Source organism: Lynx rufus, unplaced genomic scaffold, assembly GCF_022079265.1.
Source record: "Lynx rufus isolate CCGP_SWC_20201006 ecotype Redwood Valley unplaced genomic scaffold, mLynRuf1.p SCAF_13, whole genome shotgun sequence".
NCBI lineage: Eukaryota > Metazoa > Chordata > Mammalia > Carnivora > Felidae > Lynx > Lynx rufus.
The window spans coordinates 24,058,370-24,081,243 of NW_025814827.1; the positions used below are offsets into that span (position 1 = coordinate 24,058,370).

At 37.8% G+C, this 22,874-nt stretch overlaps 1 protein-coding gene across 2 annotated transcripts in view; it reads left to right on the forward strand.

Moving 5' to 3' along the window:
• The window catches only part of DMXL2 (Dmx like 2), a 157,920-nt gene that overhangs the window by 12,149 nt on the left and 122,897 nt on the right, over positions 1-22,874 (forward strand). The window lies entirely within an intron of this gene.

The window sequence follows — 22,874 nt, forward strand, 5'->3', positions numbered from 1 at the left end:
TTCTTTTTCAAAAAACCAGATTTTTTAAAAGTTTATTTATTTAGTAATCTCTACACCCATGTGGGGCTTGAGCTCACAACCCTAAGATCAAGAGTCACATGCTCTTCTGACTGAGCCAGTCAGGCACTCCTCAAAGAACCAGATTTTTATTTCATTCATATTTTCTATTATTTTTCTCTTGTCATTTTCATTGATTTCTGGTCTTTATTATTTCCTTTCTTCAGCATGCTTTGAATTTGTTTTGCTTTCCTTTTCTGATTGATTAAGATGGAAGCTTAGATTACTGATTTGAGAGTGTTCACCTGTACCTCTTCAAGCATTTTATTGTAGCCACTTTAATGTTTTTTTTCTGATAATTTTAACATCTAGGTGTGTTGATTGTTTTTTTCCTTTACCTTGTGAGTTGAGATTCTCTTAGTTCTTTGTATTGCTGAATAATTTTGGATTGTAACCTGGACTTTTACTTATTTTTAAAGTTTATTTATTTATTTTGACAGAGACAGCGAGCTGGAGGGGGCAGAGGGAGAGGAGAACTCCCAAGTAGGCTCTGCACACGTGGTCAGAGCAGAACTCAATGCAGGGCTCAAACCCATGAAACTGTGAGATCATGACCTGAGCTGAAATCAAGAGTGGGGCATTCAACTGACTGAGCCACCCAGGCATCTCTGTAAACTGGACTTTTAAAAACATTATATTATGAAACTCTGGATCTTGTGTAAATCCTACAGAGAATGCTGATATTTTTGTTTTAGCAGACAGTCTACTTGTTTGGATTTAGGCTGGAAGTTCTCACACCAGCCTTCTATGGGTCGTTGTTTCAATGTCAGTTCCATTTTTAAAGCCTTTGAGTCCCAGTAAGATATATCCTGTGTATGTTCCTCCTAGTGGCCAGTAAAGGACCTGGTCAGTGGCCTTTCCTGTAGTTCAGTTCTCAGAGGTTTTTGCTCTTCTTTTTAAGGCGTGATCTATGCATGTGTAGCCTGGGATGGAGCCCAGGAGTTTATAAACAGTTTATTGGATTGTTGTTCTGAGCTCTTCCTTTTCTGTGGTTTCCCTAGCACTTTCTGGTTTCTAGGGCTCCCCTTTGTGGTTCCCTAGCTGCAGAGTTGAGACTTCAGTTACTCTGCACTATACTCCCTGGGTGTGTACCTGTGTTCAGTGCCAAGTAGCAGTACGATAGGGAAAGAAAAAAAGCAGTGGGGGTTCACCTCACTTTCTTGGAATCATAGCTCCTTTTATGGGAGCTGTGGGATTGCTTGGGGGCTGGAATGTGAGAAAATGGAGAAAGGAAAGGATAAATGGAGAATTCTCCATTCCTTTCTTTGAAAACTAAGACTATTTTTCCCACTTCTTCAGCCAAAAATAAATGGTTTCTCTTGGAGCTCTCTGTTTTTGCTTCTTGGTTTTGTACTAACTTTAGTTAAACTCAGTGCTGGTATGGTAGACTTCAAATTTTGATCTTTTTTCGTAGTTCACCTGCTACCATTTACTTTTCAGAGTCCTCAAATAGCAGCTTCATGCATTCTGTTCATGTTTTATGGCTGCATTCAGTGGGAGAGACATAATTTATTGTGGTTCTATTTAGAACTGGAACTATGATACTATTTTTCATGCCATTAAAAAATATCAGGGACCTAGCAGTAAGTCTAATGATGCATGTAGAACACTTCTATGGTCAAAATTTGTAAAACTTTAGAGAGATAAATTCCATATTTATGGACTGGAAGATTCATTACTGTAAATTTATCAATTCTTTCCAAATGTATTCATAGCTTTGATATATTGCCAGTCAAAATCTTACGAGGATTCTGTGGAATTTGACAGAATGATGCTAAATTTTATAGGAATAGTTGGGGCCAGGAATAGATAAGGCAGTCTTAAAGAACAGTCAAATGAGAGGACTGCTTTGTCCAGCTCAAGACTTGAAAGTCGTGAACATCAAGATAGTGTGGTAGCCTCCTCAGAACAAATACATCAGAGTAATAAAACAGAGCACCAGAAACAGACTCACACATTTATTCATGTTTGATTTATGTCAAGGATGACATGGTAGAGCAGTACAGAATGATTGATCTTTTTGTGGGACATCTTATCTATATAGGAAAGAAATAAAACTTGGCCCTGTGTCATCCCATTTACCAAAAAAAAAAAAAAAAAAAAAAAAAACACAAAACAAAACAAAACAAAAAAAAAACAACAAAACAAAAAAAAACTCCAGGCAGATTACAGATGTAGATATGAAATACGGAATGATAAAGATTTTAGAAGGAATATAGAAAATTTATTGCTGTTGAGTTGTATAAGTTCTTTATATATTTTGGATATTAATACCTTGTCAGATATATCATTTGCAAATCTTTTACTTAGCAGGTTGTCTTTTTGTTTTGTTGACGGTTTCCTTTGCTGTGCAGAAGCCTTTTATTTTGATGTAGTTCAATAGTTTATTTTTGTTTTTGTTTCCCTTACCTTAGGAGACAAATTTTTTAAAATGTTGCTAAGGCAGGGGCGCCTGGGTGGCTCAGTTGGTTATGTGTCCAACTCTTGATTTTTGCTCAGGACATGATCTCACAATTTTGTGAGCTCAAGCCTCACATTGGGCTCTGTGCTGACAGTGTGGAGCCTGCTTGGGATTCTCTCCATTTTTCCCGCTCTCTCTACCCCTCTGCCACTCACACTGTCTCTGTCTCTCTCAAAATAAATAAATAAACTTAAAAAAAAGTTGCTAAGGCTGATGTCAAAGAAATTACTGCTTAATGTTCTTTTCTAGGCTTTGATGGTATCAGGTATCACATTTAGGTCTTTAACCCTTTTGAGTTTATTTTTGTGTATTGTGTGAAAAAGTGGTCTTGGTTTCCTTCTTTTGCATCTAGTTGTCCCATTTTCTTTTTTTTTTTTTAAAAATTTTTTTTCAACGTTTTTATTTATTTTTGGGACAGAGAGAGACAGAGCATGAACGGGGGAGGGGCAGAGAGAGAGGGAGACACAGAATCGGAAACAGGCTCCAGGCTCCGAGCCATCAGCCCAGAGCCTGACGCGGGGCTCGAACTCCCGGACCGCGAGATCGTGACCTGGCTGAAGTCGGACGCTTAACCAACTGCGCCACCCAGGCGCCCCTAGTTGTCCCATTTTCTAAATACCATTTGTTGAAGAGACTGTCTTCCCCATTGTATATTCTTGCCTTCTTTGTCGTAGATTAATTGAGCATGTAAGTGTGGGTTTATTTTTGGGCTTCCTATTCTGTTTCATTGATCTATGTGCCTGTTTTTGTGCCAGTACCATACTGTTTTGATTACTATACCTTTGTAGTATATCTTGAAATCTGGGATTGTGATACTTCCAGATTTTTTCTTCTTCAAGATTGCTTTGGCTATTTGGGGTCTTTCCATATGCATTTTAGAATTATTCTAATTCTGTGAAATACGTTGTTGATATTTTGATGGGGATTACATTGAATCTGTAGATTGCTTTGGGTGGTATAGACATTTTAACAATATTAATTCTTCTAATCCATGAGCATGGAGTATATTTCTATTTATTTGTGTCATCTCCAATTTTTTTCAACAGTGTTTTATAGTTTTCAGAGTACAGGTCTTTTAACTTGGTTAGACTATTCCTAGATATTTTATTGTCTTTGGTACACTTGTAAATGGGGTTGTTTCCTTAATTTCCCTTTCTACTACCTAGTGTATAGAAACAGAGCTATGATAATTCTGGGTATTAATTTTATGTTCTGTAATTTTACTGAATTTGTTTACCATTTCTAATAACTTAAAGAGTTCCTATTCGCCCAATCAGGGACAATTAGAGCATATAGATAAGTGATAATAATAGATTATAACCCTTTGTATGAGGTAAGAATCCATGACCCTTACTAATATAAATAAGTACAGAAATAAAGAAAACTCTTCCTTACAGAAGAAAGCCAGCTAATAACTAACTAACTTTCTTTCTTTCTTTCTTTCTGTCTTTCTGTCTTTCTGTCTTTCTGTCTTTCTTTCTTTCTTAGAGACAGAGCATGAGCAGGGAAGGGGCAGGGAGAGAGGGATACACAGAATCTAAAGCAGGCTCCAGGCTCTGAGCTGTCAGTACAGAGCCTGATGCAGGGCTTGAACCCACAAAGGCGAGGTTATGACCTGAGCCGAAGTCGGGCATTCAACTGACTGAGTCATCCAGGTGCCCCATAAAGCCAACTAACAAATAATGAAATAACAGAATTAGATAATTGCCATTTGGCAACCATCTTAGTAGTAACTTTAGGCAAGAAATGTCCAGTAGATACTAAAACTAGTGGGTAAAAGTTTGATAAGTCACAAGTTATTTACATAGCCTCAAAATATCTTTCTACAAGGTACTTATTAATTATAAAGGAAAAAATAATTTTATAGAGGAGAAACCTGGCATACACCACCTTTATCAACTGATCAAAGTTAACTGCCAGGAATGGGGTAAATTGACAATTGTGCCTCTTGAAAAAATGCAATGAGAAGAACACTGTGATGTTTCTGTGATAATCCTTCTCAGAATCTAATCATGAGGAAACATCAGACAAACTAACTTTTGAGACATTTTACAAAATCTTTTCTAGAAAGCTTTAAATTTACTTGACCCAGATCTGTCATGGTAGTTGTAGCCTTATGAAATGCATTTTTCTTTTTTTTAAAATCAAAATATATTTATTACAGGAATAGAATTTAGTGATTCATCACTTATATATAACACCCAGTGGTCATCCGAACTGAACTGTATTTCTTAAATAATGGGACTTGGAAGTTGAAATTACTCCTTGACCCATGGGCTGCAGAATAGATGTTGTGGGAGAAGGCATGAAAATAACACCAATCTCATTGTACTTCTTTGTCACAGCTCCAGGATGACCAGGTGTGTTGACAGTGAGCAGTAATATTTTGAAAGGAATCTTTTTTTCTGAGCAGCAAGACTCAACAGTGAGCTTAAAATGTACAGTGAACCATGTTGTAAGCAGATGTGCTGTCATCCAAACTGTGTTGTTCCATTGGTAAAGCAGAGGCAAAATATATTGAACATCGTTTTTTGAGAAATATAATTTATTGTCAAATTGGCTTACCCATAGATTGAGCATCATTTTTAAGGGCCCTAGGATTTTCAGAATAGTTGAGTATTGGCTTCAGTCACCAACTACATCAGCCCCTAACAAGAGAGTCAGCCTATCCTTTGAACCCTTGAAGCCGGGCATTGACTTCTCCTCTGTAGCTATGAAAGTCCTAGATGGCATCTTCTTCCAACATAAGGCTCTTTTATCTACTTGAAAATTTGTTGCTTGGTGTAGCCATTTTCATTAATTATTTTAGCTAGATCTTATGGATGATTTGTTGCAACTTCTACATCATTACTTGCATACTTTGCCTTTTATGTCATGGAGGTGGCTTCTTTCCTTAAACCTCATGACTCAACCTCTGCTAGCTTCAAACTTTTCTTCTGAAGCTTCTCAACCTTCATAGAATTAAAGTAGGGACCTTCCTTTTGATTAGGCTTTGGCTCAAGGGAAGGTTATTGCTGGTTTGATCTTCTGTCTAGACCACTAAAACTTTCTCTATGTCAGCAGTGAGGCTGTTTCACTTCCTTATCATTTCGTGTGTTCACTGGAGTAGCGCTTGTAGTTTCCTTCAAGAACTCTTCCTTTGCATTCACAACTTGGCCAGCTGTTTGACACAAGAGGCCTAGATTTTGGACTGTCTTAACTCTAGACATGCCTTTTTTTTTTTTTTTTTTTTTTTTTTTTTTTAACTAAGCTTAATCTTTTCTAGTTTTTGATTTTAAGTGAGAGACATGCAGGGCTGCCTGGGTGGCTCAGTCAGTTAAGCATCTGACTCTTGATTTTGGCTCAGGTTGTGATCTTACCATTCCTGAGATTGAGCCCTGCCTCAAGCTTTTGTGCTGACAGCATGGAGCCTGCTTGGATTCTCTCTCCCCACCTCTCTCTCTGCCTCTCCCCTGCTTGTGTGCATGTGCACCTGGCTGCATACTCACTCGCTCTGTCTGAATAAATAAATACGTTAAAAAAAAAAGAAGTGAGACACATGCAACTCTTTCATTTGAACACTTAGAGGTCATCATAGGGTTATTCATTGGCCTATTTTTAAATATTGTGTCTCAGGGAATAGGGAGGCTCAAGGAGTGGGGTGGGGGGAATGGCTGGTCAGTGGAGCAGTCAGAACACATACAACGTTTATTAAGTGTGCCGTCTTCTATGGGTATGGTTTGTGGTACTCCCAAACAATTACAATAATAACATTAAAGATCACTGATAAAAGGTCACCATACCAAATATAATCATGAAAAAGTTTGAAATATTGTGAGAACTGCCAAATGTGACACAGCTACAAGTGAGCAAATGCTCTTGGAAAAATGGCACTGATAGACTGCTTGATGGGGGTTGCCACAAGCCTTCAATTTGTAAAAACACAGTATCTATGAAGTACAGTAAGCAAAGCATAAAAAGGGAGGTATGCCTGACATATTCTAGGTCCCAAAGAATCACATATGACTATTTTGGTAACTGTATCTCTTTTATACATCCTGTTTTGCTAGCTTTCCAGTCTGTCTTCCTCATTGCATTCTCTACTCTAATTCTATAATCTAATCATAGCCAATTCCACATTTTCTTTGAAGCCCTGTTCTATGCAGTCCCAATCTTTGTATCAGTATTGGTTTTAGCACAAGGGACAGATGAACTGAAGTAAAAGCTAGGTTTATTTCAGGATGCACAAAGAACTTAGGAGGTGCAGTTGGGCTTCAGGGTGATTGGAACTAAAAAGCTGGTAGAATCAAGACTGCCTTCTCTTAGGGATTTTATGTACTTGTTTTTTTCATGAGTTTTTTGTTTTTAGATATCCAATCCATTTACTTTTTAAACTGGTGGTTTCAGTTTCAAATTGCTGACTTATCCCTGAACATGTATGACTTGTCTGCTTAGCCCTTCCTTCTAACTCTGGGTCTTATGGTTTGAATTCCTGAGTGGACTTTGCCTGGCTTAGCCCATCTCTTTCATCTGGCTGATAGCTACTGGTCATTAGTCTGGACCATCCTCACATCCTGTCAGCTGTGAGTAGGGGAAAGAGTTACAACACAAAGACCATTTAGCTGGGTTTCTATGTAAAATAGTGCACACTGGATTATTTAATCTTTTTATCAGGACTTTTTGAAGCAAATTTGTGCACTCATAGGATTACAGCTTAAAAATTGAAAGGAGTCTCAGAAGTGATCTAGTCACAATCTTTCATTTGACTGATAAAGGAAATATTACAGAGAGATTGTTATAGTTAGTATTAATACCTCTGGATTCTCAGGAATATGTTCTTTCCATCATATTGATGGTATTATATTGGGAGTTTAATTATAATTTAATATTTTAATCAATTATTTGGGAAATGATTTTTGGAACACTGTCAGGACCATCTCCCTCAAAATATCAGTATTTAGGTTAACTGAATATCTGGAAATTTCCAGTAGTTGCAAAATTGGAAGTTGTCAAACATTATGTATTAATATTGGTACATATTAGATAATGTACTGTTAAGGTTCTTTGAAATGTAAAATTTATTAACAAATTAAGGAACAAAATATCGAGTCACTTATTGTCTGTATTTGTAATAATTAAATATAAAAAAATATTGTGTTTCTTTAGAAGTAACCATTTAAAAAAGTAGTATTTTACTACATTATTCTTTGTGAGGCCAAATTGTTATATATCTCAAGCTTTAGAGAACAGATCTGAAGCTGAAAGGTGGGTAGGTTTTTATGCATGTTGGCCAGTCCATGAGACTTACTTTTACCAATACTGCTGTGATTTCCCTTAGAAATTTTTGTTAAGTAATACTTTGAGTGATTTATTCTCAGCACTGACATAAAATAGTTATTTAGAAGAGATGATTTTTGATTTCTACTTCCACACTTACTTTTTAGTGAGAATGCATGCAAGCTGGAGATAGAGCAGTATTTGTAATATTTAATTAGGACAAATTAATTAATTATTGCATATTTCTCTTTTCAAGGTCTCCTTTGCTTATCAGATATGATTTAGCATCAGTAAATTTTAAAAAAACCCATGTTTTGTTCTGTGTTCAGGGTTATAGAAATAAGTTTAGTTTGTACTGTGGGTATCTGTGTTTCTCTTTAGCTTAGTATTTAGAAGTTTGTTGTAGCTCCATCTATTTTGTCAGTAAATTATCAAAATTGGTTGCTTTTTGACTAATACTAAAGATTGTTCTTTTTTTAATTTAAAGTTTTAATTTTAATTGAAGGAAGTTCTTTCAGATCTGTTGCTTGTTTGGGGTTGTTACGAAGAAATTAAAACAAAAATCATTTTGTCTCTTACTATTTAATCACAAACACTGTAATATTTCTTTTTTTTCCCACTTGTAGTATTTCTTGCGTTTTTATTTTTTTCAGCCATAGATTTTTGTTTTTATATATTATTAAAAATTTGTTTTAATATTTATTTATTTTTGAGAGAGAGCGAGCGTGTGAGCAAGGGAGGGAGGGCAGAGAGAGGGAGGCACAGAATCCGAAGCAGGCTCCAGGCTCTGAGCTGTCCGCATAGAGCCTGATGCAGGCTGGAACTCACAAGCCATGAGAGAATGACCTGAGCCAAAGTCGGACGCTTAACCAACTGAGCCACTCAGGCACCCCTGTTTTTATATATTATTAAGTTTTGTCTTATGTTTCACTCAGTATACCACTTGCAGCTTAGCTTTTTCCTACTTTTATAAGTAGTCTGTTAATTTTGCATATCCTGATGTGAGCTGTGTTGTTTCTAAAAGTAACAAACCTTTGGTTACCACACATACAGTCATTATTATATTATTTCTGATATTGCTTCACTTGTCGTTGACTTGGGGTAATTTTTGTGCTCTTAGCTTTTTGCATGCTATTTAGTTTCTTTCTCATTTATTTATTCTGTTCATTCAGCATTCTTGAGTGGACTTTAGGCTGTTAGAATGATTGAATCATATTAGTAAAGTCCGTTCTTAGTCATGTGGAGAGAAGAGCTGTTTGTTCAAATACTACCCTTTCCCCCTTTTCTAACTGTATGATGGACTTAACATCTGACTGGCAAGAAGCTTATCTATTTTGGGGGTGCTGATGGTAGGCAGTAGTTGATAAAGGTTAAGGGTTTGATTTTAGGTGTAGAAACCTGTAGAAAGACGTATGAGGCTGATTGAATGTATTGCTGGTAAGTACTCTTATTTGTAGACTTAAATTTCATTTTGAGAACTCTATATTTTTATACATAAATTTATAAACTTTCCTGGTACTTCATAAATTGGGCCTTTAAACTAGTCCATGGCCTACTGTGATCTATATATATATATATAACTTTTCAAATTGAAATTGTGTATTATATAAATACACTATTTCAATTAAAAAATAATGATTTGCCCTTTGCTTAGTCTATCTTTAGTTCAGGCATTTAAAAAAATCTTATTAGCTATATAGACAAAGGATGGATTTCCTTAATCTGTAAAGAGCTCTTATAAGTCATTCAGAACAGACCCAGTTAAAAAATTGACCAATAACAGGAATAGTCAGTTTTCAGAGAAAGAAATATAAATGATTGATAAATATATGAAAAGATGCTCAACTTTCCTCCTAATAAAAATAGAAATTAAGACAACAGGGAGAAGCTAGGTTTTGTTGGATTAGATTATCAGGGTTAGTGAGGAAGTGGAGAAACAGGCACTTTTATACATATGGGAAATACAGTGTTTTTGGAGGGCATTTTGCAGTACTTACTGATTTTAATCACTCGCCCAGTAAATTATGTCTTAGAATTTATCCTTTGGGTATACTTGCACACATATGTGTAATACCATAAATACATAGGTGTTATACTGAAGCACGTTTTATGGTAGTGAAAGACTGGAAACAACCTAAAGTAATTATGGCAAAGCCACAAAATGGAAGATTATGCAACTATTAAGAAGAATAAAATAATTCCTTCTGTGCTAAGGAAAGTTCTTCAAGACAAATTGTTAATTAAGTGGAAAAGAAGTTGCAGAATTGTGTATAGCATAATCTCTTTATATAAAAAATGTTTATACATATATATACACTAAACATTTCAGGAAGGGTTCATGGGTAACTGTCAGGTAATCACTCCTTAAGTGGTCAAGGGTAAGGTGAACTAATTTTTGTATCCAGTTTTTAATTTTTAGTTTATTTATTTTGTGTTTTTTTTTTTTTTTTTTTTAATATGAAGTTTATTGACAAATTGGTTTCCATACAACACCCAGTGCTCATCCCAAAAGGTGCCCTCCTCAATACCCATCACCCACCCGCCCCTCCCTCCCACCCCCCATTAACCCTCAGTTTGTTCTCAGTTTTTAAGAGTCTCTTATGCTTTGGCTCTCTCCCACTCTAACCTCTTTTTTTTTTTTTCCTTCCCCTCCCCCATGAGTTCCTGTTAAGTTTCTCAGGATCCACATAAGAGTGAAACCATATGGTATCTGTCTTTCTCTGTATGGCTTATTTCACTTAGCATCACACTCTCCAGTTCCATCCACGTTGCTACAAAAGGCCATATTTCATTTTTTCTCATTGCCACGTAGTATTCCATTGTGTATATAAACCACAATTTCTTTATCCATTCATCAGTTGATGGACATTTAGGCTCTTTCCATAATTTGGCTATTGTTGAGAGTGCTGCTATGAACATTGGGGTACAAGTGCCCCTATGCATCAGTACTCCTGTATCCCTTGGGTAGATTCCTAGCAGTGCTATTGCTGGGTCATAGGGTAGGTCTATTTTTAATTTTCTGAGGAACCTCCACACTGCTTTCCAGAGCGGCTGCACCAATTTGCATTCCCACCAACAGTGCAAGAGGGTTCCCGTTTCTCCACATCCTCTCCAGCATCTATAGTCTCCTGATTTGTTCATTTTGGCCACTCTGACTGGCGTGAGGTGATACCTGAGTGTGGTTTTGATTTGTATTTCCCTGATGAGGAGCGACGCTGAACATCTTTTCATGTGCCTGTTGGCCATCTGGATGTCTTCTTTAGAGAAGTGTCTATTCATGTTTTCTGCCCATTTCTTCACTGGGTTATTTGTTTTTCGGGTGTGGAGTTTGGTGAGCTCTTTATAGATTTTAGATACTAGCCCTTTGTCCGATATGTCATTTGCAAATATCTTTTCCCATTCCGTTGGTTGCCTTTTAGTTTTGTTGGTTGTTTCCTTGGCTGTGCAGAAGCTTTTTATCTTCATAAGGTCCCAGTAATTCACTTTTGCTTTTAATTCCCTTGCCTTTGGGGATGTGTCGAGTAAGAGATTGCTACGGCTGAGGTCAGAGAGGTCTTTTCCTGCTTTCTCCTCTAAGGTTCTGATGGTTTCCTGTCTCACATTTAGGTCCTTTATCCATTTTGAGTTTATTTTTGTAAATGGTGTGAGAAAGTGGTCTAGTTTCAACCTTCTGCATGTTGCTGTCCAGTTCTCCCAGCACCATTTGTTAAAGAGGCTGTCTTTTTTCCATTGGATGTTCTTTCCTGCTTTGTCAAAGATGAGTTGGCCATACGTTTGTGGGTCTAGTTCTGGGGTTTCTATTCTATTCCATTGGTCTGTGTGTCTGTTTTTGTGCCAATACCATGCTGTCTTGATGATGACAGCTTTGTAGTAGAGGCTGAAGTCTGGGATTGTGATGCCTCCTGCTTTGGTCTTCTTCTTCAAAATTCCTTTGGCTATTCGGGGCCTTTTGTGGTTCCATATGAATTTTAGGATTGCTTGTTCTAGTTTCGAGAAGAATGCTGGTGCAATTTTGATTGGGATTGCATTGAATGTGTAGATAGCTTTGGGTAGTATTGACATTTTGACAATATTTATTTTTCCAATCCATGAGCAGGGAATGTCTTTCCATTTCTTTAAATCTTCTTCAATTACCTTCATAAGCTTTCTATAGTTTTCAGCATACAGATCCTTTACATCTTTGGTTAGATTTATTCCTAGGTATTTTATGCTTCTTGGTGCAATTGTGAATGGGATCAGTTTCTTTATTTGTCTTTCTGTTGCTTCATTGTTAGTGTATAAGAATGCAACTGATTTCTGTACATTGATTTTGTATCCTGCAACTTTGCTGAATTCATGTATCAGTTCTAGCAGACTTTTGGTGGAGTCTATCGGATTTTCCATGTATAATATCATGTCATCTGCAAAAAGCGAAAGCTTGACTTCATCTTTGCCAATTTTGATGCCTTTGATTTCCTTTTGTTGTCTGATTGCTGATGCTAGAACTTCCAGCACTATGTTAAACAACAACGGTGAGAGTGGGCATCCCTGTCGTGTTCCTGATCTCAGGGAAAAAGCTCTCAGTTTTTCCCCGTTGAGGATGATGTTAGCTGTGGGCTTTTCATAAATGGCTTTTATGATCTTTAAGTATGTTCCTTCTATCCCGACTTTCTCAAGGGTTTTTATTAAGAAAGGGTGCTGGATTTTGTCAAAGGCCTTTTCTGCATCGATTGACAGTATCATATGGTTCTTCTCTTTTTTTTTGTTAATGTGATGTATCACGTTGATTGATTTGCGAATGTTGAACCAGCCCTGCATCCCAGGAATGAATCCCACTTGATCATGGTGAATAATTCTTTTTATATGCTGTTGAATTCGATTTGCTAGTATCTTATTGAGAATTTTGGCATCCATATTCATCAGGGATATTGGCCTGTAGTTCTCTTTTTTTACTGGGTCTCTGTCTGGTTTAGGAATCAAAGTAATACTGGCTTCATAGAATGAGTCTGGAAGTTTTCCTTCCCTTTCTATTTCTTGGAATAGCTTGAGAAGGATAGGTATTATCTCTGCTTTAAACGTCTGGTAGAACTCCCCTGGGAAGCCATCTGGTCCTGGACTCTTATTTGTTGGGAGATTTTTGATAACCGATTCAATTTCTTCGCTGGTTATGGGTCTGTTCAAGCTTTCTATTTCCTCCTGATTGAGTTTTGGAAGAGTGTGGGTGTTCAGGAATTTGTCCATTTCTTCCAGGTTGTCCAATTTGTTGGCATATAATTTTTCATAGTATTCCCTGATAATTGTTTGTATCTCTGAGGGATTGGTTGTAATAATTCCATTTTCATTCATGATTTTATCTATTTGGGTCATCTCCCTTTTCTTTTTGAGAAGCCTGGCTAGAGGTTTGTCAATTTTGTTTATTTTTTCAAAAAACCAACTCTTGGTTTCGTTGATCTGCTCTACAGTTTTTTTAGATTCTATATTGTTTATTTCTGCTCTGATCTTTATTATTTCTCTTCTTCTGCTGGGTTTAGGCTGCCTTTGCTGTTCTGCTTCTAGTTCCTTTAGGTGTGCTGTTAGATTTTGTATTTGGGATTTTTCTTGTTTCTTGAGATAGGCCTGGATTGCAATGTATTTTCCTCTCAGGACTACCTTCGCTGCGTCCCAAAGCGTTTGGATTGTTGTATTTTCATTTTCGTTTGTTTCCATATATTTTTTGATTTCTTCTCTAATTGCCTGGTTGACCCACTCATTCGTTAGTAGGGTGTTCTTTAACCTCCATGCTTTTGGAGGCTTTCCAGACTTTTTCCTGTGGTTGATTTCAAGCTTCATAGCATTGTGGTCTGAAAGTATGCATGGTATAATTTCAATTCTTGTAAACTTATGAAGGGCTGTTTTGTGACCCAGTATATGATCTATCTTGGAGAATGTTCCATGTGCACTCGAGAAGAAAGTATATTCTGTTGCTTTGGGATGCAGAGTTCTAAATATATCTGTCAAGTCCATCTGATCCAGTGTCTCATTCAGGGCCCTTGTTTCTTTATTGACCGTGTGTCTAGATGATCTATCCATTTCTGTAAGTGGGGTGTTAAAGTCCCCAGCAATTACCACATTCTTATCAATAAGGTTGCTTCTGTTTATGAGTAATTGTTTTATATATTTGGGGGCTCCAGTATTCGGCGCATAGACATTTATAATTGTTAGCTCTTCCTGATGGATAGACCCTGTAACTATTATATAATGTCCTTCTTCATCTCTTGTTACAGCCTTTAATTTAAAGTCTAGTTTGTCTGATATAAGTATGGCTACTCCAGCTTTCTTCTGGCTTCCAGTAGCATGATAAATAGTTCTCCATCCCCTCACTCTGAATCTAAAGGTGTCCTCAGGTCTAAAATGAGTCTCTTGTAGACAGCAAATAGATGGGTCTTGTTTTTTTATCCATTCTGATACCCTATGTCTTTTGGTTGGCGCATTTAATCCATTTACATTCAGTGTTATTATAGAAAGATACGGGTTTAGAGTCATTGTGATGTCTGTATGTTTTATGCTTGTAGTGATGTCACTGGTACTTTGTCTCACAGGGTCCCCCTTAGGATCTCTTGTAGGGCTGGTTTAGTGGTGACAAATTCCTTCAGTTTTTGTTTGTTTGGGAAGACCTTTATCTCTCCTTCTATTCTAAATGACAGACTTGCTGGATAAAGGATTCTTGGCTGCATATTTTTGCTGTCTAGCACCCTAAAAATCTCGTGCCAATTCTTTCTGGCCTGCCAAGTTTCAAAAGAGAGATCAGTCACGAGTCTTATAGGTCTCCCTTTATATGTGAGGGCACGTTTACCCCTTGCTGCTTTCAGAATTTTCTCTTTATCCTTGTATTTTGCCAGTTTCACTATGATATGTCGTGCAGAAGATCGATTCAAGTTACGTCTGAAGGGAGTTCTCTGTGCCTCTTGGATTTCAATGCCTTTTTCCTTCCCCAGTTCAGGGAAGTTCTCAGCTATTATTTCTTCAAGTACCCCTTCAGCACCTTTCCCTCTCTCTTCCTCCTCTGGGATACCAATTATGCGTATATTATTTCTTTTTAGTGTATCACTTAGTTCTCTAATTTTCCCCTCATACTCCTGGATTTTTTTATCTCTCTTTTTCTCAGCTTCCTCTTTTTCCATAACTTTATCTTCTAGTTCACCTATTCTCTCCTCTGCCTCTTCCATCCGAGCCGTGATGGTTTGCATTTTGTTTTCCATTTCCTTTAAAGCGTTTTTCAGCTCCTCGTGACTGTTCATTAGTCCCCTGATGTCTGTAGCAAGAGATTCTCTGCTGTCCTGTATGCTGTTTTCCAGCCCAGCGATTAATTTTATGACTATTATTCTAAATTCACTTTCTGTTATATTATTTAAATCCTTTTTGATCAGCTCATTAGCTGTTGTTATTTCCTGGAGATTCTTCTGAGGGGAATTCTTCCGCTTGGTCATTTTGGATAGTTCCTGGTGTGGTGAGGGCCTGCAGGGCACTTCCCCTGTGCTGTGGTGTATAACTGGAGTTGGTGGGCGGGGCCGCAGTCCGACCTGATGTCTGCCCCCAGCCCACCGCTGGGGCCACAGTCAGACTGGTGTGTGCCTTCTCTTCCCCTCTCCTAGGGGCGGGATTCACTGTGGGGTGGCGTGGCCCGTCTGGGCTACTTGCACACTGCCAGGCTTGTGATGCTGGGGATCTGGCGTATTAGCTGGGGTGGGAAGGCAAGGTGCACGGCGGCAGGGGGGGCAGGCTTAGCTCGCTTCTCCTTAGGTGATCCACTTCAGGAGGGGCCCTGTGGCAGCCGGAGGGAGTCAGATCGCTGCCGGAGGTTTGGCTCCGCAGAAGCACAGAGTTGGGTGTTCGCGCGGAGCGAGCAATTTCCCTGGCCGGAGCCGGTTCCCTTTGGGATTTTGGCTGGGGGATGGGCGGGGGAGATGGCGCTGGCGAGCGCCTTTGTTCCCCGCCAAACTGAGCTCTGTCGTCCGGGGGCTCCGCAGCTCACCCTCCCTTTGTCCTCCAGCCTTCCCGCTTTCCGAGCAGAGCTGTTAACTTATGACCTCCCAGACGCTAAGTCGCGCTTGCTGCCGGAACACAGTCTGTCAGGCCCCTCCGCTTTTGCAAGCCGGACTCGGGGGCTCTGCTTGGCCGGCGAGCCGCCCCTCCGCCCCGGCTCCCTCCCGCCAGTCCGTGGAGCGCGCACCGCCTCGCCGCCCTTCCTACCCTCTTCCGTGGGCCTCTCGTCTGCACTTGGGTCCGGTGACTCTGTTCTGCTAATCCTCTGGCGGTTTTCTGGGTTATTTAGGCAGGTGTAGGTGGAATCTAAGTGATCAGCAGGACGCGCGGTGAGCCCAGCGTCCTCCTACGCCGCCATCTTCCTTCAGCCCCTAGTTTATTTATTTTGAAAGAAAGAGGTAGAGAGTGTGTCCAATGCGGGAGAGGGAGAGAGAGAATCCCAAACAGACTCTGTGCTGTCAGCATGGGTGGAGCCTGATGTGGGGCTCTATCCTACAAACTCTAAGATCATGACCTGAACCAAAACCGAAAGTCAGACACTTAACCATCTGAGCCACCCAGGCTCCCCACCGATTTAGTTTTTAAATTAGCATGTGTTGCATTTTCTATAAAAAAGAAAATCTTGTTGCTGAAAACATTAAAATCAGACATTTAAAATGGTTTATTTAACTTACAGGTGGCTTTTATGGGTAAGTGATACATGAAAACTCTAGTTTAATAATGATCCTATTCAAAAAGGAAATCTATTTGTTTTAGAGGTTAATTTTTTTAAAGTAATCTCTGAGCCCAACATGGGGCTCAAATTCATGACCCCAAGATCAAGAGTTGCATGCTCCACTGACTGAACCAGCCAGGTGCCCCTAGAAGTTAATTTTTAATTCTGAGAAGCATAAGCAGTTAGCTATTTAATTATGTGACTAAAAGGAAGAGGGAAAGGATATTTTCTCGGGAAATTTTGGTTAATATGTGCTTTGTTTTCTTGATAAGATTTTTTCATAGGTCAAGGCTGGCCTTTTAAGACTTTGTCTATAGATAACTTGACCCAACCAAGTAATGATCAAAGTCAGACAACCCTGTCTTCTCGTTAGCTTTTTGTTTTAGAACAGCTGAAATGAAGAATTTAAATGAATTTATGTAATTAACAAACCAGTAAGAAGAACAAAAATTTGAGCAATAGAAAACAAAATGATGGTCATAAGTGAAGTGGATATAACAATGTAAAGAGACCTGAATTTGCCTCTCAGCCTTATATTTACCTTGCTACTTAAGAATTTGATTAAATCCTATGAACTTCCATTTCCTTATATTAAAGTGGGGTCAATAATAGCTAACTTCTAGGATTACTGCAGTCTTGAAAAAGAGACTAGGAATGTAGATTACATAACATGTTACCCAGTAGGCTTTCAGTAAATGGTACCTCTTATAATTCTTGTAATTATTTTTTTTAGCTCTTAATAACAAGTACTCTCATTTGTAGAAGAATGAACATGCTTAACATGAGTCAAAATTCACTCTCAGGGAGAGGTGGGAATTTAACAGTAATACTCTTGGTAAGACCACAATACCTTGTTAAATTAGATAAACCTTTCAGCATGCTTAATACCTCTTAATTCACTAGTGCTTTTCTTCTTTTAAATTTAGATACATGTCAACAGTTTTCAGCGGCCTTAAACTTTGACCCTGTAACTACCAGGATGATAGAGCATCCAGGTATTCCATAGAAAATACCTGTGTAATTCATTTATTTGTATTTTATGTTCTCATAGGAAAAGACATGTTTGTGTAGGATTTAAAAAAAAATTTTTTTTAATGTTTGTTTATTTTTGAGAAAGACAGAGACAGAATGTGAGTGGGTTAGGGGCAGAGAGAGAGGGAGACAAAGAAGCAGAAGCAGGCTCCAGGCTCTGAGCTGTCAGCACAGAGCCTGACATGGGGCCCAAACCCACGAACTGTGAGATCATGACCTGAAGTCAGATGCTCAGCTGAGTCACTCAGGTGCCCCTGTGTAGGATTTAAAAAAAAACAAACAACTTTTTATTTCTTTATACTTTATCTAAGACTTAAAGGAAATCTGAAAAATTAGAACAGTATGGGATACAAGTATTTGTTTGCTTTTCTGAAAATAATGTGGTTAAGGCAATTATATATAAAACTGAAGTTAGGACAATGATTGTGTTGTGTATATTCAGATACACTTAATTGTTCACAGTGACATTAACCCTCTAGAGAAGGCAGCAGTATCTTTATTATGATAATAATACATTAATTCAGAGTACCTAATGACTTCAGAAGATGATATTTAAATTTTTTTCATCAAGTGAAAATTTGATAAGGTAAAAGAAGAAGGTGACTTTGTTTTTCAGCCTCAACTAATTGGCAGTGCCTGTCTAATGAAATTTTGGATATCATGACTAAAAACAGAAAAGAATGTTGGTAATAACAAATATTCAAGTTTTAGCTTCCATAGAATTATTATGGGGTTATATGACACACCCTGCACTTTGTTAAGGAAGAGATTCTTTTTAAAAAAAATTTTAAAGTTTTATTTGGAGAGAGGGAGTAAGCTACCAGGAGTGGGGGAGGGACAGAGAGAGAGGGAGAGTGAGAATCCCAAGCAGGGTCCACGCTGATAGCAGGGAGCCCACGAATTGTGAGATCGTGACCTGAGCTGAAATCAAGAGTCAGATTCCCAACTGACCAAGCCACCTGGGCTCTCCAGGAAGAGATTCTTTTAGACAAACTAATGGGATCTGTGGGTACAAGAAAACAAGCACATTCACATGACTTTAAATATAATTTCCAGGAGTTCAGAGACCTCCTGAGACCATCTATGACTTACATCCAGGTTGAAAACTCTTGGTTTTAGCACTCAAAGCACAGACTAGTTTTCTTTTTCCTAAAAGGATGGATTTGTTTTCCAATGATAAGGTTAAAACAAGTGAAGATTAATATATTTGAAGCATATCTTTGATGTTAGGGCTTGTGCTACAGAATTCTCTCTTAATATGACATGATTGTCAGCTGGTTATTCTTTATCCTCATCAGGGCAGTTCAGTTCTTCCATAAAAGAAATCCTCCCACATGAATGGAGGGAAAGTGTGTTTTTCTAAGATGTTTTCTCTTTTCTTGGGATTTGTCTCTGTGTTGGGGCCAAATCATATCCTTGACTTTGAGACAAACATTTTATAGGTTGGTACTGTTATAACTGGTGTATAGTGCTATGGCACAGCAGTGGCTCTGCCAAGAACCTGAGGGAAGAAGAACCTGGCTAAGGGATTCCGTTTGCTGCAGAAAAGGCTTACTGCCCCCTTTCCTGCTTTCCAGCATGATCCTGTGGCTTACCTCCCAATATGGAATAGTGTATGCTCCGCCAAGTCCATGATATTTCTTTTACCTAGTGAAAGAGCCCACTCCTTACTCCATGGGTTCATTTTAGTAATTGTGTGTAGTTCCAGTGAGCACCCTCTTTTCCTCCTGCACTGTAAATTCTTCCTCTTAAAGACCGAATTCTGAAAAAGAAGAATGGAAACAAAATTGCTTTTGCCCTAAAATTGAGAGAATGGGAATCTCTTAAGTAATTATAGGTTTTGTATAAACCTTATTAGCTGTTGGTTTTTACCAAGTACTTTGTGCTAGGGGCTGTGGTAAATTACTTGGGATTACAAGGATGAACATAGGCCTTCTATCACTAGGAAGACATCTTAATAGAGTAGAGATGGGGTGAGGTAGTGGGAAAGAGCAGGAGCTTTATTATAAAGCAAATGAATCCTCACTCTGTGACCTTGGGCAAACTACTTACCTTTCTGGGCTTGGATTTCTCCATCTTTAAAAGGTGGCCTGTGAAGATACATTGTTCCTAAAGACTTAGCAGATGGCCTTATATCATAGTAAAGTATTCAGTAAATGATAGATTACTGAGGAGGGCTTTGGTAGATTCCCTTCTGGTAGGTCTTCTAAATCCATATACTGTTAGGCTGGAAAATCAAAATCTTTCTTTCCTTGTGTAGGTACTGTTGTAAAGTTGGTCAGTTCTGTCTGAACTTCATGTTCTTTGACTAGGTTTTAAGGTGCTGAGACTTCTAGAGCCAGAAATTGGGAAGATTTGGATCATTTATTCACTATATGTATATGTATTGAGGGCTGCTAATGCGAAGTGCTGGGAGTACATGGTAAAACAGGACATGGTTGTTTGCTCTGATGGACATTCCATTGTAGTGGGAACCTGACAGATACTAAACACATGCTTATGTAAATCATTAAAATCTTGTGAGATTTCAGTTATAGAACGTATGTGATTCAGTATTGACTGATTTGGGGGCCCTTGTTTTTCCCTGCTTTAGACTCTCTAGCTAAAGAGTAAGAATATGCTTCCTCTGTACTTTGGCAAACTGTTAGTGTGCAGTAGTTTGGGGGGTTCTGCTCCCGCCATGATCATAGGTATTATATAAAATCGTAGGTAATGCCTACTTGTGGGTTCCAGGAAGCCAGTACTAGACACAAGTTGCTCCCTTTTGATGTGAATTATTAGTTTGATGAGAATTTGAGATCATTTTAGACTTGTGGTGTCTAAACTTTTAGTAGCTACATAGTGTTCCAGTATATGGATAGTCAGTAATTTATTTAACCTCCTTTACTGATGGACAGTATGATTATCTTCAGTTTTTGCTGTTACAAATAGTAAGGCAGTGACTATCCTTCTACATATATTTTGGCAAACTTTTTAAAGTATGGTTGTAGGGTAAATTAAAGAGTTGTTTGATCAAAAAGTATATTTAAAATTTTGGTAGATATTGTCAAATTCTTTTATCCATGAAGATTTTGATTTAGTAAGTCTGGGGTGGGACCAAACAATCTGTGTGTTTAATAGGTTCCTTAGGTAATTTTGATTTTGATGCAGCCAAGTTTGAGAACATATATTGCAGGATCAGAAAGATGTCAAGGTTCCCTACAGCTAAGGAGTATAGTCCATGTACTCTGGAAAAGATCTGGCATTTTGAATATCTAGGGAAGAGTAAACATCCTTTTTGGTGATTGATCAGTAAAAGCCTATCTGTCTCTAGTAGCAGTTGCTAGAAATGGCCCACTTTAGAGAAGCAGGGATACTAATATTTATCTGGAATACTTTAAGTATCGTTGACATGTAATGTAGGAGAAAATAGCCTAAAAATTGTAAGGACTTGAGTTGGAACATCTTCCCCTTATTAACCATATAATCTTGGGCAAATTGATGAATTTTAATCTTTATACAATGATAACGATATCTTCCTTTCAGGTTTGTTGCAAAGATTAAAGGGGGAGTAACATAACATTTATTGAGTACCTTTTGTCTTCTGATATTTTGTGGGTATCTCTGTCATGGCAGTTTGTCATTTAGTTGTGACTGGTGATTCACTTGGTTATCTTCCCGTTAGACTTCCCACGTCCTGTGGTTGTATATTCCCAGTCCCTAGCACAGGCTTGGGACTTCATGCATTGTTTTTTGTTGTTGTTGTTTGTTTGTTTGTTTGTTTGTTTGTTTGTTTTTTCTTAAATGAATGATGTGTGCTAAGCATTCTGCAAATAGATTTTCTACTTTAATTTTCACAGTTGTCTCAAGAGGTAACTGTTACTTCTAACTTAAGATCACTTAGAATGGCCGAGCCCAAATTGAAAACCCTGCATATATGATTTCAAACTAAAGTTTATGCTCTTTTCTTTTTTTTCAGCTTCTAGTAACCACTTTACTTTATTTTTAAATACAAATAATTTTTTAAAAATATTTATTTTCAAATTGGTTTCCATACAACACCCGGTGCTCATCCCAACAAGTGCCCTCACCATGCCCATCACCCACTTTCCCCTCTCCCCCTATCAACCCTTAGTTTGTTTTCAGTCCTTAAGAGTCTCTTATGGTTTGCCTCTCTCCCTCTGTAACTTTTTCCCCCCTTTCCCTTTCCCCATGGTCTTCTGTTAAGTTTCTCAAGATCCACATATGAGTGAAAACATATGGTGTCTTTCTCTGCCTGACTTATTTCACTTAGCATAATACCCTCCATTTCCATCCACATTGTTGCAGATGGCTAGATTTCATTCTTTCTCATTGCCAAGTAGTATTCCATTGTATACATAAACCACATCTTTATCCATTCATCAGTTGATGCTCTTTTCATCAATTCACTTTGTTGAGATAATACTATAAAGCACTTTGGAAAATTTGAAATATTGTTCAAAGGTAGGATTATTTTTGTAATTTTAATAAAATTTTTTCTTTTGAGGTATAATTGACATATAACATTATATTAGTTTCAGGTGTACAGCATGATTCACTATCTGTATGCATTGTGAAATGATCACCACAGTAAGTCTAGTCAACATCCATCACCATTCATAGTTATAAAATTTTTTCTTTTTTTGTAAGGATTAATAACGTAATTTTAAAGATTATTAGAGTGATACAAACATTGCTTTCTCCTATGCTCAATATTCCCTTTCAGTTTTGCTTTCTTGAGTGCTTGGTGTAGTAAATCTGCCTTGTCTATAAGAATATAAGTAGTTACTTCCTCCTAGAAGTGATTTTTTTCCATATTTCCCCTGCCAATAATTCTTTTTTTTTTTTTTTTGGTGAACTTTTTGGTATTTATTAATACATGAGTTGAAGATGGTTTATAGTAGTTGCAGCAGGATTTTGGCAGTGTTGGGAGTTTTAGTAACCAGTAGAAGTAGTATTTGTCTTCCTATCTGGTCTTTATCTTCATTTTCTCTTTCATTAGCAGCCATGTGTGGATCTCATCAGGACACAGGTCATGGAGTTCGATGTCATCACATTCAGCCCTGGCTGTTGGATATCTATGTTTTGTGTATTTATTTATTTATTTATTTATTTATTTATTTTTTGGATATCTATGTTTTGTAGGACAGGACTATATTGCTTAAAGGTGTAGAAATCGTGGGATAAAATACCACCTCATAAATCATTTTTTTTGGTGTATATACACACATGTGTATATAAGGGGCTTTTTCACTTCAGAATTAGATTGTTAGGTTGTTTTGAATATTTACTCACAAGTTGAGTTTGGGAGAAAAAGGAAAAGTGTCCTCACGCTCTGCCTCTGCCCTTTAT